The 12,250-nt window shown below is 36.1% G+C and overlaps 1 long non-coding RNA gene across 2 annotated transcripts; it reads right to left on the bottom strand.

Moving 5' to 3' along the window:
• Positions 1 to 600: 600 nt before the first annotated feature.
• On the bottom strand, positions 601 to 8,710 carry LOC110879990. 2 transcript variants are annotated; one of them, XR_004875672.1, is made up of 7 exons: positions 8,097 to 8,710; positions 7,128 to 7,241; positions 6,589 to 6,973; positions 5,853 to 5,964; positions 4,683 to 4,740; positions 1,102 to 2,086; positions 601 to 878 (listed from the first exon to the last, which is right to left on the bottom strand). It is a non-coding gene; the product is annotated as an uncharacterized LOC110879990 (long non-coding RNA). The 2 variants fall into 2 exon arrangements; XR_004875671.1 differs by having other exon boundaries at positions 7,128 to 8,710.
• Between the last annotated feature and the right edge of the window lie 3,540 nt (positions 8,711 to 12,250).

The following is a 12,250-nucleotide window of genomic DNA, read 5'->3' on the forward strand; positions in this document are numbered from 1 at the left end:
GAGGTTTAAAAACAGGTTTGAAATCAAGATAAAGGGTCTTGATACCCAAAAGTAGTTTGGTTACAAAATACGCAGAAATACGCATTTTGGCCGAAACTACAACTCGTCACTGAGCCTAGATAACGTGGTAATCAGTAGGTATAGTCACTAGGGACTATAACCATCGTGATTACGCTCACGTTATGAAGTTCAAACGAACTTCGCTTTGATCATAAACTGGTCAATGCAGAAAGTCAAACACAGTTTGACTTTAATGCTAAAACGAATGAAAATCACGAAAGAATACTTACAAAAGGTCCCCGCAAGATTTGACCCGATTCATTCTCAGGTAGGAAGCATATACTTCCACTTAGAGAGCTTGAATCAGATTCAAATGTGAGGAAGAATGAAGTGGGTGTTGCTATTTATAGGAAATCGAAGACCGTTAGGATCATTTCTTGCAAAAGGGGACACGATCTAAGCCGAACACTTGCCATATCTTGATTGGGCACCTTGATGGGCACACAAACCAGCCCATAGTTTACCAAAAACCATGTGCACAAGTGGGTAATAGCTGGAACAAGCTGGAAATCACTTACTGCTGATCTGGGCATGGCTTACTGTTACGCCCAAAATTTCACCTTCCTAAATGTGATATTATCAAACTATAATTTAACAAAAAATCGGGCATGACCCGTCCATAAAACGAGCATACCCCTGTTTTAAACATAAACAAACTAGCTACAATTCTACAATTCGTTCAACAAGATACTACTAAAAACCAATACAACAAATTTTGGATCAAAAACATTTGAACAAGCTAGCGGAAGCGTTTGGTATAGCATAACACAAACACGCGCTCGCTCCGATTCTCCAAGTCGCCAAAATTGAGGATTTACCTACATTCAACAACAAAGCTTTAAAAAGTTAGTCATTATACTTGTTTGCTTATAAAACCGTCATTTTAGTTCCATTCGTGTGCGTACTTTCATTTTTCTTACGCATTCGATTACCCAATTAAATGGGTATGACATATACTCTCATACAACTAACCTGTTAGTAGATGGTGACGACCAAACATATAATATTGTATAAACTAAAACGTCCATAACATATTCTAACCGTTTCATTATTATATCAACACTTTGAAAGTCCGACATTCATCACCTGCACTTTCAAACATACTCAATAATAACTTGGTTAGCCAAACCCGTAATCTCAACATATTCATTTACTACATCTTCATAAAAAGGATGTTAACCATTTAAATGCATCCAATCAACTTATATTCCAAACCCAAGGGCATTATTAGTAACGCTAATTCTCAAATGCATCCAAATCATGCATTCGCACATACTTGCACACATACAAACTTACAATCATACACATCTACATACCTAATATACATTTAATCATACCTACAATCATGTATTCATACCTACGTGTTCCGTACGTATTTTTGTATACATTTACATGTAATACATGTCCAACTTCATTACATACATCTATCACACTCTTATATAAATTACATGAGGCTTAGACTTGGGTTTACAACTTATAATCGTCAAGGAAACACTCGAAATCATGTTTGGGAGGCCCGTCGTAGTTCACGGATAATATACCGAAGCCTACGGCGCATAACTCACATAAATAATATTTTTGACAGAACCTTCACCCGGCCGTGTCAGTTCACCACCCGGCCGTGTCAACTCTGCACTTTTCCTAGCCATTAATCCTTACTGAAACGGACATAACTCTCTCATTTTTCGTCCGTTTTGCATCACGTTTCTTCCTATATGATTGTAATTTAACATTCTATCACGTGATCTCGAAGTCCAACATCCGAGTTAAGGAATTCCTTAACTTATACGTATTCGGCTTGTTATTCATCTATGAATTATTCGACCCATTCGTGCATTTATCAAAATAATCCATTGATTTAACCTCAACTTCATATGAACTTAATAATTAAAACATTATATTACTTAAACAACTAAAGAAGTGATTATAGAAATCACTTACCTTGAGTATTCCAATAAGTGTATTTGTCACCTTGCCTTATCTTGACCCGTTATCCTCCTATGCTTGAGCTCTCCTTGACACGTTCCTATTATCTCATTCCATTACATCCATTCAATAGTTAGTATACGTAATCATACGCATCACTAATCACACTTCTATTCACGTGTCAATCGCTTAACGAGTTCAACATGTATCATAATACTACAATGCTAATCAATCTAACAATTTATCATTCCATCATCACAAAAGTCATACATGAGCTTCTAGCATGCATAATTATGTATTTACATCATGTTCATTATTCGTTCAAAATTCCATACTTAGAATGATAACATTCTCTAAGTTAGGCAACTTGTTTCATACATTAAACATTTCATACCATTTCTTAACACCTTGGTTTTTTACACATCCATTCTACTATTTTCTATCAACAACCCGTTTCGACCTGTTGGTGCAATCATATGCATAGACTAGTTGGTAAGTGTTTTAGACACTTAAAACAATCAAATAACTTACTAATAATTTATTAAAATCAGTAGTTCATGATTCATACAAGTGTGCATAACAATACAACTATTTTTACTTAATATTTATACTAAAAATGTGCAGCAACTTTCTGCGCAGCAGCTGTTCACGACACATTTTAACCCATTTATCTTCTGATTCAGTTCTTCATGTTCAAATATGAAATGATCTACACTCAGAGATCTTTCTAAGCATATAAAGATCGTAACAATCGGACATTCCTATGATTTTATATGATTTTTACAAAATCAGCACAGAAGCTGAAATGCTTCCAAACAGCTTGCTGTCAAAACGAATTTACTAACTTTTCATGCTGTTTTGACCCACTAAATCTCATAACCAGCCTCTTATAACCAAATATGAAATGTAATATGCGAAACAACCTTTTCAACGATATAAGGCTCGTTGTCTAACTCCTAATAACGAATGAGATACAACCTTTACAAGATGACTATCTAAGGCTGTCAAAAGTAACTATTTTACACAAACTTTGTAGGCATTTTATCAAACACCTTGTAAGCATCATAATCATGGTATTCGGTACAAGACTATAAGGCACATTCTTATTAGTTTATCATCATACAACATTCATATTCATTCGGAAATTACAAATTAATCATTCAAGCATTTAGTCGAACACTTGGTGTGCGTATGACATTTTAAACACTATGTACATGTATGATATGCATAACCTACTAGTCCTTTTCACAATGATCAATTCAACCTAGTTTCACATAGTTTCTTAGTCTACAATCAAGTTCATCTAACAACACTCTACTGTTTATACATTCATACTTCAATTTCAAATAACTTTCACTATCATAAAATCACTACATACCACCATACCACTAGAACAAAAATGGGTTTCACTCAAGTTCTTCAATTTCATCAAATTCGAGCAAGATTCTCGTTCTACATGATGATACTAATTCACATACAACTCGATTTCATACAATTTTCACAAATTGTTCAACACCCACTAAATCATGAAGCATTAAAACAGAAAATTGAACTCACCTTATGATCAATACACTTAGATTAAAGGGTATCTAGACTCATGCATTCGATCAGCCCTCGATTCCCCTTTCAATTTGATGATTTTTGGTTGTTTAGGGTTTTGGTTCCCTTGGTTCCTTCTCTCGATCGCACGCCCAGACCAAACACTGACTAATTTTTTGTCAAGTGTTTATTTATAGCATATTTCCATTTTAACCCCTCTATCTTTTAAAACATGCCACTTATTTCATTTCACATACTAACTTGGTTAACTTTATGTGCACATATGCTTTAAACTTTCCATAGTTTATAAAACTTTAATAATAGTAGAAATCTATGTTTATCATTTCTGAAAGTCAAATATTGCAATTAAAACATTGTAATATATCTTACGAAATTTGGCGTGTTACAAGTCTACCCCCCTTAAAGAAGGTTTCGTCCCCGAAACCTTTCTTATTCTTAGTAGACCAATACTACTCTTACCTTTCCATCTATTCATTCACGATGCTTATTACAACATGAATACATTCGGGATCTTGGTCAAAAGTTTGTTTCATACCTAAACATGATTGTACGCATTGTCCTTACGTTCTTAAATTATGTAATTTATTTTCATAATCACATAAAACTCATAATCTCATCCAGAGCTCTTATTAGTGTCGTTTTCACTTTCTATGATTTGTTTCATTCTATCATTATATCATATACATTATTTCATTATGTTCACCACGAGCAAACCCTATCATCCCGTTACCAACGTCCCTTCTTAAACTTACTTATCCATACTTAAATCACGAAGACTAAGCATTATTTCCATGGTTATTATTGTTATTTATGCCATGCGTATCTTTTCTACAATGTCTTGTTCAAATGAACATGACCAACAAGCCGAGCATCAAAGTTAGCATTTCTTAAGGATACTTATCGTCTCTTATATTTTATCAGAATTTCCACAGTTACGAGCATTCAAGTTCAATACTACCCGACGATCATTACGAACATTTTGAAATTCACTCCACATTTTGCATTACGGTTTGTATATATACATACATTCTATTCTGACACACCCATTTCTAGTCGAGTACTAACCTCCTATTAAAGTTACACTTCTTTTTATACATACCTGACGGAAGTAAATTCCATTGATTCGTTATCCATACCTTACGATGATCCTTCCTTTCTGATTAGTAACATTGCGTGTCCATTCATCAAGCTCACCTATGAGTACAAAACTTAACATATCAAAACATTAACTACCGAGTTCAAATGGCGATCGCCATCTGACCCGTATGACCCATTTATCCTTTCGACCATTCTTATACAAAACGCATTTGCATAAATATATTCATATATATATATATATATATATATATCGAAGTTCAAGCATAAACTGAATCACATCACTTAAGGAACATTTATTTGTCTGGTACGTAATTACTTCACATTCGAATATCTTCATTCTTGTCATTCCTTTGTTCATTTGCTTTACATTTACTTATATGACTTGTTTGACGCAATCATGGTCAAACTATTGACTCTTCTTATGTAGACTAGTTTTCGCCTTTTTATACCTTAAGTCCGCTTCGCGGATTTGAACATTGCATTCATGCCTTTCATCTCTTGAATCCGTCTCGCGGATTCAAGCATTCATCCATATCTTTCATTCTTTGAATCCGTCTCGCGGATTCAAGCATTGCATTCGTATCTTTCATTCCTTGAATCCGTCTTGCGGATTCAAGCATTGCATTCATATCTTTCATTCCTTGAATCCGTCTCGTGGATTCAAGCATTGCATTCATATCTTTCATTCCTTGAATCCGTCTTGCGGATTCAAGCATTGCATTCATATCTTTCATTCCTTGAATCCGTCTCGCGGATTCAAGCATTGCATTAATATCTTTCATTCCTTGAATCCGTCTCGCGGATTCAAGCATTGCATTCATACATTGTTGGTCCGTACTTCTTACGGATTCAACATTTTATTCTTATCACTTGCATTTTGTACTCTTACGTAGTACTCTCAATCTCCCGAGAGTCTTACTACTCATTTCACCCGTACGCCCACCTGCTACCCAATTCTAACGGACATACATGTAACAATTATCGCGGTCTCACGAACGTCATACGTTTCTTGTGTACTGGCCAGGTACACAATCCACGTACTAGTTTCGTGTCTTCGCGCAATCGCCACATTATGCCCGAAGAATTAAGTTTCGGCATGTGTTACATTTTTAAAACTCCTTTACCATGTCGTTGTTATATTCATTTAGATTTTCCTTTCACTTGCCTAATTATACTATTTCATACATCAACGCGTTGAGTATACGTACCAGGGATCAATTCGTCTTATTACTTGCCTTGATGCCGGTCCTAGACCGCATTCACGGATCATTCCTTCCGAACAATTGCGCTTACCCTTCACATAACCCGCGTGCTCTTGGCCTTATAAATAGCATATAAATAAATGATTAGCATATTCCGTCTATCTTATCCACTAATCGTGGTCACATATGTCGTACTAGGCCTTATATAGATCTTACACGAACATTCATTAAGCTTGTAGACAATTTAGAAACTCAAAGTACGAAAACAAGGCCTTTACAAGTTTCTTTCCATCGTAACCACTAATTGTGGTTAGATACATCTTATTAGGCATTATTTGGACCCTACATGAACATTCGAATGGGCCTTCGGACAACCCGGTAACTCGAAACGCGAAAATAATACTAAAATAAAATTTTTAGCAGATTGTTACTCCACAAGCCGTCGGCGACGGGTCCTGGAATGTGGTTTCGGCCACTTTTGCCCGTCGGCAGACACTTAGGGCGTCGGGACTAAGGGGGCGTCGGCGACGGCCAGGAGCCCGTCGGCGACGGCCTCCCGTTTGCTGAAACGCTGCTGAATTTCTTTTGAGTGTTCCGACCATTTACCGGGTCCGTTTTCAGCTACACGGGTCCCGGGACTTCTTATTTTACACGCCTTATCACCCGTAGCCTACTTGAACCTTAAAACTTATACCGTAACACACTATACATACTTATATCAATCGAAAATTTAGAATTTTACCTCATTGGCAATCTCGGAGCGAGCACACTTTTGCACGAGCCATCGGTTTGAGTTCAAGCACTGATACTCTTGCTCGAATCCCTCAAACCTAGGCTCTGATACCAACTTGTTACGCCCATAATTTCACCTTCCTAAATGTGATATTATCAAACTATAATTTAACAAAAAATCGGGCATGACCCGTCCATAAAACGAGCATACCCCTGTTTTAAACATAAACAAACTAGCTACAATTCTACAATTCGTTCAACAAGATACTACTAAAAACCAATACAACAAATTTTGGATCAAAAACATTTGAACAAGCTAGCGGAAGCGTTTGGTATCGCATAACACGAACACGCGCTCGCTCCGATTCTCCAAGTCGCCAAAATTGAGGATTTACCTACATTCAACAACAAAGCTTTAAAAAGTTAGTCATTATACTTGTTTGCTTATAAAACCGTCATTTTAGTTCCATTCGTGTGCGTACTTTCATTTTTCTTACGCATTCGATTACCCAATTAAATGGGTATGACATATACTCTCATACAACTAACCTGTTAGTAGATGGTGACGACCAAACATATAATATTGTATAAACTAAAACGTCCATAGCATATTCTAACCGTTTCATTATTATATCAACACTTCGAAAGTCCGACATTCATAACCTGCACTTTCAAACATACTCAATAATAACTTGGTTAGCCAAGCCCGTAATCTCAACATATTCATTTACTACATCTTCATAAAAAGGACGTTAACCATTTAAATGCATCCAATCAACTTATATTCCAAACCCAAGGGCATTATTAGTAACGCTAATTCTCAAATGCATCCAAATCATGCATTCGCACATACTTGCACACATACAAACTTACAATCATACACATCTACATACCTAATATACATTTAATCATACCTACAATCATGTATTCATACCTACGTGTTCCGTACGTATTTTTGTATACATTTACATGTAATACATGTCCAACTTCATTACATACATCTATCACGCTCTTATATAAATTACATGAGGCTTAGACTTGGGTTTACAACTTATAATCGTCAAGGAAACACTCGAAATCATGTTTGGGAGGCCCGTCGTAGTTCACGGATAATATACCGAAGCCTACGGCGCATAAATCACATAAATAATATTTTTGACCGAACCTTCACCCGGCCGTGTCAGTTCACCACCCGGCCGTGTCAACTCTGCACTTTTCCTAGCCATTAATCCTTACTGAAACGGACATAACTCTCTCATTTTTCATCCGTTTTGCATCACGTTTCTTCCTATATGATTGTAATTTAATATTCTATCACGTGATCTCGAAGTCCAACATCCGAGTTAAGGAATTCCTTAACTTATACGTATTCGGCTTGTTATTCATCTATGAATTATTCGACCCATTCGTGCATTTATCAAAATAATCCATTGATTTAACCTCAACTTCATATGAACTTAATAATTAAAACATTATATTACTTAAACAACTAAAGAAGTGATTATAGAAATCACTTACCTTGAGTATTCCAATAAGTTTATTTGTCACCTTGCCTTATCTTGACCCGTTATCCTCCTATGCTTGAGCTCTCCTTGACACGTTCCTATTATCTCATTCCATTACATCCATTCAATAGTTAGTATACGTAATCATACACATCACTAATCACACTTCTATTCACGTGTCAATCGCTTAACGAGTTCAACATGTATCATAATACTACAATGCTAATCAATCTAACAATTTATCATTCCATCATCACAAAAGTCATACATGAGCTTCTAGCATGCATAATTATGTATTTACATCATGTTCATTATTCTTTCAAAATTCCATACTTAGAATGATAACATTCTCTAAGTTAGGCAACTTGTTTCATACATTAAACATTTCATACCATTTCTTAACACCTTGGTTTTTTACACATCCATTCTACTATTTTCTATCAACAACCCGTTTCGACCCGTTGGTGCAATCATATGCATAGACTAGTTGGTAAGTGTTTTAGACACTTAAAACAATCAAATAACTTACTAATAATTTATTAAAATCAGTAGTTCATGATTCATACAAGTGTGCATAACAATACAACTATTTTTACTTAATATTTATACTAAAAATGTGCAGCAACTTTCTGCGCAGCAGCTGTTCACGACACATTTTAACCCATTTATCTTCTGATTCAGTTCTTCATGTTCAAATATGAAATGATCTACACTCAGAGATCTTTCTAAGCATATAAAGATCGTAACAATCGGACATTCCTATGATTTTATATGATTTTTACAAAATCAGCACAGAAGCTGAAATGCTTCCAAACAGCTTGCTGTCAAAACGAATTTACTAACTTTTCATGCTGTTTTGACCCACTAAATCTCATAATCAGCCTCTTATGACCAAATATGAAATGTAATATGCGAAACAACCTTTTCAACGATATAAGGCTCGTTGTCTAACTCCTAATAACGAATGAGATACGGCCTTTACAAGATGACTATCTAAGGCTGTCAAAAGTAACTATTTTACACAAACTTTGTAGGCATTTTATCAAACACCTTGTAAGCATCATAATCATGGTATTCGGTACAAGACTATAAGGCACATTCTTATTAGTTTATCATCATACAACATTCATATTCATTCGGAAATTACAAATTTATCATTCAAGCATTTAGTCGAACACTTGGTGTGCGTATGACATTTTAAACACTATGTACATGTATGATATGCATAACCTACTAGTCCTTTTCACAATGATCAATTCAACCTAGTTTCACATAGTTTCTTAGTCTACAATCAAGTTCATCTAACAACACTCTACTGTTTATACATTCATACTTCAATTTCAAATAACTTTCACTATCATAAAATCACTACATACCACCATACCACTAGAACAAAAATGGGTTTCACTCAAGTTCTTCAATTTCATCAAATTCGAGCAAGATTCTCGTTCTACATGATGATACTAATTCACATACAACTCGATTTCATACAATTTTCACAAATTGTTCAACACCCACTAAATCATGAAGCATTAAAACAGAAAATTGAACTCACCTTATGATCAATACACTTAGATTAAAGGGTATATAGACTCATGCATTCGATCAGCCCTCGATTCCCCTTTCAATTTGATGATTTTTGGTTGTTTAGGGTTTTGGTTCCCTTGGTTCCTTCTCTCGATCGCACGCCCAGACCAAACACTGACTAATTTTTTGTCAAGTGTTTATTTATAGCATATTTCCATTTTAACCCCTCTATCTTTTAAAACATGCCACTTATTTCATTTCACATACTAACTTGGTTAACTTTATGTGCACATATGCTTTAAACTTTCCATAGTTTATAAAACTTTAATAATAGTAGAAATCTATGTTTATCATTTCTGAAAGTCAAATATTGCGATTAAAACATTGTAATATATCTTACGAAATTTGGCGTGTTACCCTTACGGACAGTAAGCACCCCCATACGGTCCGTAAAGACCCTGCAGACCAGCAATGTTTCAGTTTTGGCAGTTTAGGTCCCTGTGCGCGTATGGTCATGTTTTGGCACTTCTAATACCCGTCAAACCCATTTTAAGCTCTACAAGGATGTTAAAGCATAGGGAACATGAAACATGCTCAAAAATATGTTGGATGTCGGTTCGTTTGGCCGTACAATTGCGTTATTCGGTTAATTACGACGGAAGTCGTAACGGACGCAAAAACGGTCCAAATTGCGCGACGAATGGATTTTTGACAAGCCAATCACTAAAACATAATATTTTAATGATTACATAAATTTTTGGATGTCCGGATGTATTCAGAACGTAAGTTATGCGCGAAAATGCAAACTTATGCACTTTTTGACGCTTTTAGTCCCTGAATGAGCATAAAGTTTATTTTAGCACACCGAACCCTTCAAAGCCTATTTCTAAGCAATGTAAAGGATATTTAGGGTGTGTTTAACTCATGATCATGTTCCAGAATGTTCGTTACAGTTCAAATTGGCATACTTTTGTAGTTTGTCAATTTTAGTCCCTGTAAGCGAATAAACTTGATTTTGCCATACCAAAGCCTTCAGAACTTATTTCTAAGTTATGTAAAGGTTATTTAAGGTATATTAAGAATAAGTTGATGTTCCAGAGTATTTGTCGCGTTTAACTGTACGTTTACGCACCAGTTTGCGTATAATTCTCCAGAAAGCGATATAGAGTTTGAAATTCAATAAAAGTCAAAAAAATGAAAAACATTAAATACAAACAAACAAACATTGGAATCAAATGACTTTATTTCATTGATAACTGAATTGTTCACAATGATTATAAGCACAAATGTCACAGTCTCCCCTACTTGCGGAAATTTCGTCCCGAAATTTGTTTAGAGGAAACTCGTGAGAAAAGATGCGGATACTTCGCCTTCATTTGATCTTCACGTTCCCAAGTAAACTCAGTCCATGTTTAGATTCCCAGCGAACTTTAACCAAAGGAATGTGCTTGCGTTTAAGCCATTTGACTTCACGATCCAAAATTTCCACAGGCTTCTCAATAAAATGCAGCGTTTTATCAACACGAATTTCGTCAAGTGGTATGTGGAGGTTCTTATCAGCTAGACACTTTTTGAGATTGGATACGTGGAAGGTTGGATGAACATTTCCAAGTTTAGGAGGTAAATCAAGTCTGTAGGCTACCTTGCTGATTCTTTCGACGATCTTGAATGGTCCAACATATCTAGGTGCAAGTTTTCCATTCTTTCCAAATCTGATCACGCCTTTCCAAGGTGAGACCTTAAGTAATACACGATCACCGACTTGAAATTCCAAAGGCTTGCGTCGTCGGTCCGCGTAACTCTTTTGACGGCTTCGAGCTGTCTGAAGGTTATCACGAACTTTCTTAACCTTGTCAGTTGTCTCTAGAATGAGGTCAGGTCCAGTAAGCTGAGCCTCACCTATCTCATTCCAGCAGACTGGTGAACGACATTTTCGACCATAGAGAGCCTCGAAAGGAGCCATGTTGATGCTGGAGTGATAACTGTTGTTGTAGGAGAATTCAATCAATGGAAGATGTGAATCCCAACTACCACCAAAGTTGATCACACAAGCTCTAAGCATATCATCCAAAGTCTGGATTGTCCTTTGAGTTTGGCCATCTATTTGTGGATGATAAGCTGTGCTCAGATTAAGTTGGGTCCCCATAGCAGATTGCATGGTTCTCCAAAAACGAGAAGAGAAGCGAGCATCTCTATCAGAAATAATGTTCAAAGGAACACCATGTCGAGATACAATTTCATCCACATAGATTTTAGCCAACCTTTCAGGAGAAAAATCCTCACGGATTGGCAAGAAATGCGCTGACTTAGTAAGACGATCAATAGTTACCAAGATGGCATCATGACCTTTCTTAGTGCACGAAATTTTAGTAATGAGATCCATAGCAATGTTTTCCCATTTCCAAACTGGAATCTTTGGTTGCTCCAGAAGGATGTTGGTGTTCAGCCTTAACCTTAAGACAAGTAAGGCATTTTGAAACGTACAAGGCAATGTCCTTCTTCATACCAGGCCACCAATACTGAGTACGAAGATCCTTATACATCTTGTCTGAGCTAGGATGAGTAGAGTAACGAGACTTATGGGCCTCATCCATAAGCAAGGTGCGAAGATTATCTTGGCTTGGGACCCACAAACGGTCC

Source organism: Helianthus annuus, chromosome 13, assembly GCF_002127325.2.
Source record: "Helianthus annuus cultivar XRQ/B chromosome 13, HanXRQr2.0-SUNRISE, whole genome shotgun sequence".
Classification (NCBI taxonomy): domain Eukaryota; kingdom Viridiplantae; phylum Streptophyta; class Magnoliopsida; order Asterales; family Asteraceae; genus Helianthus; species Helianthus annuus.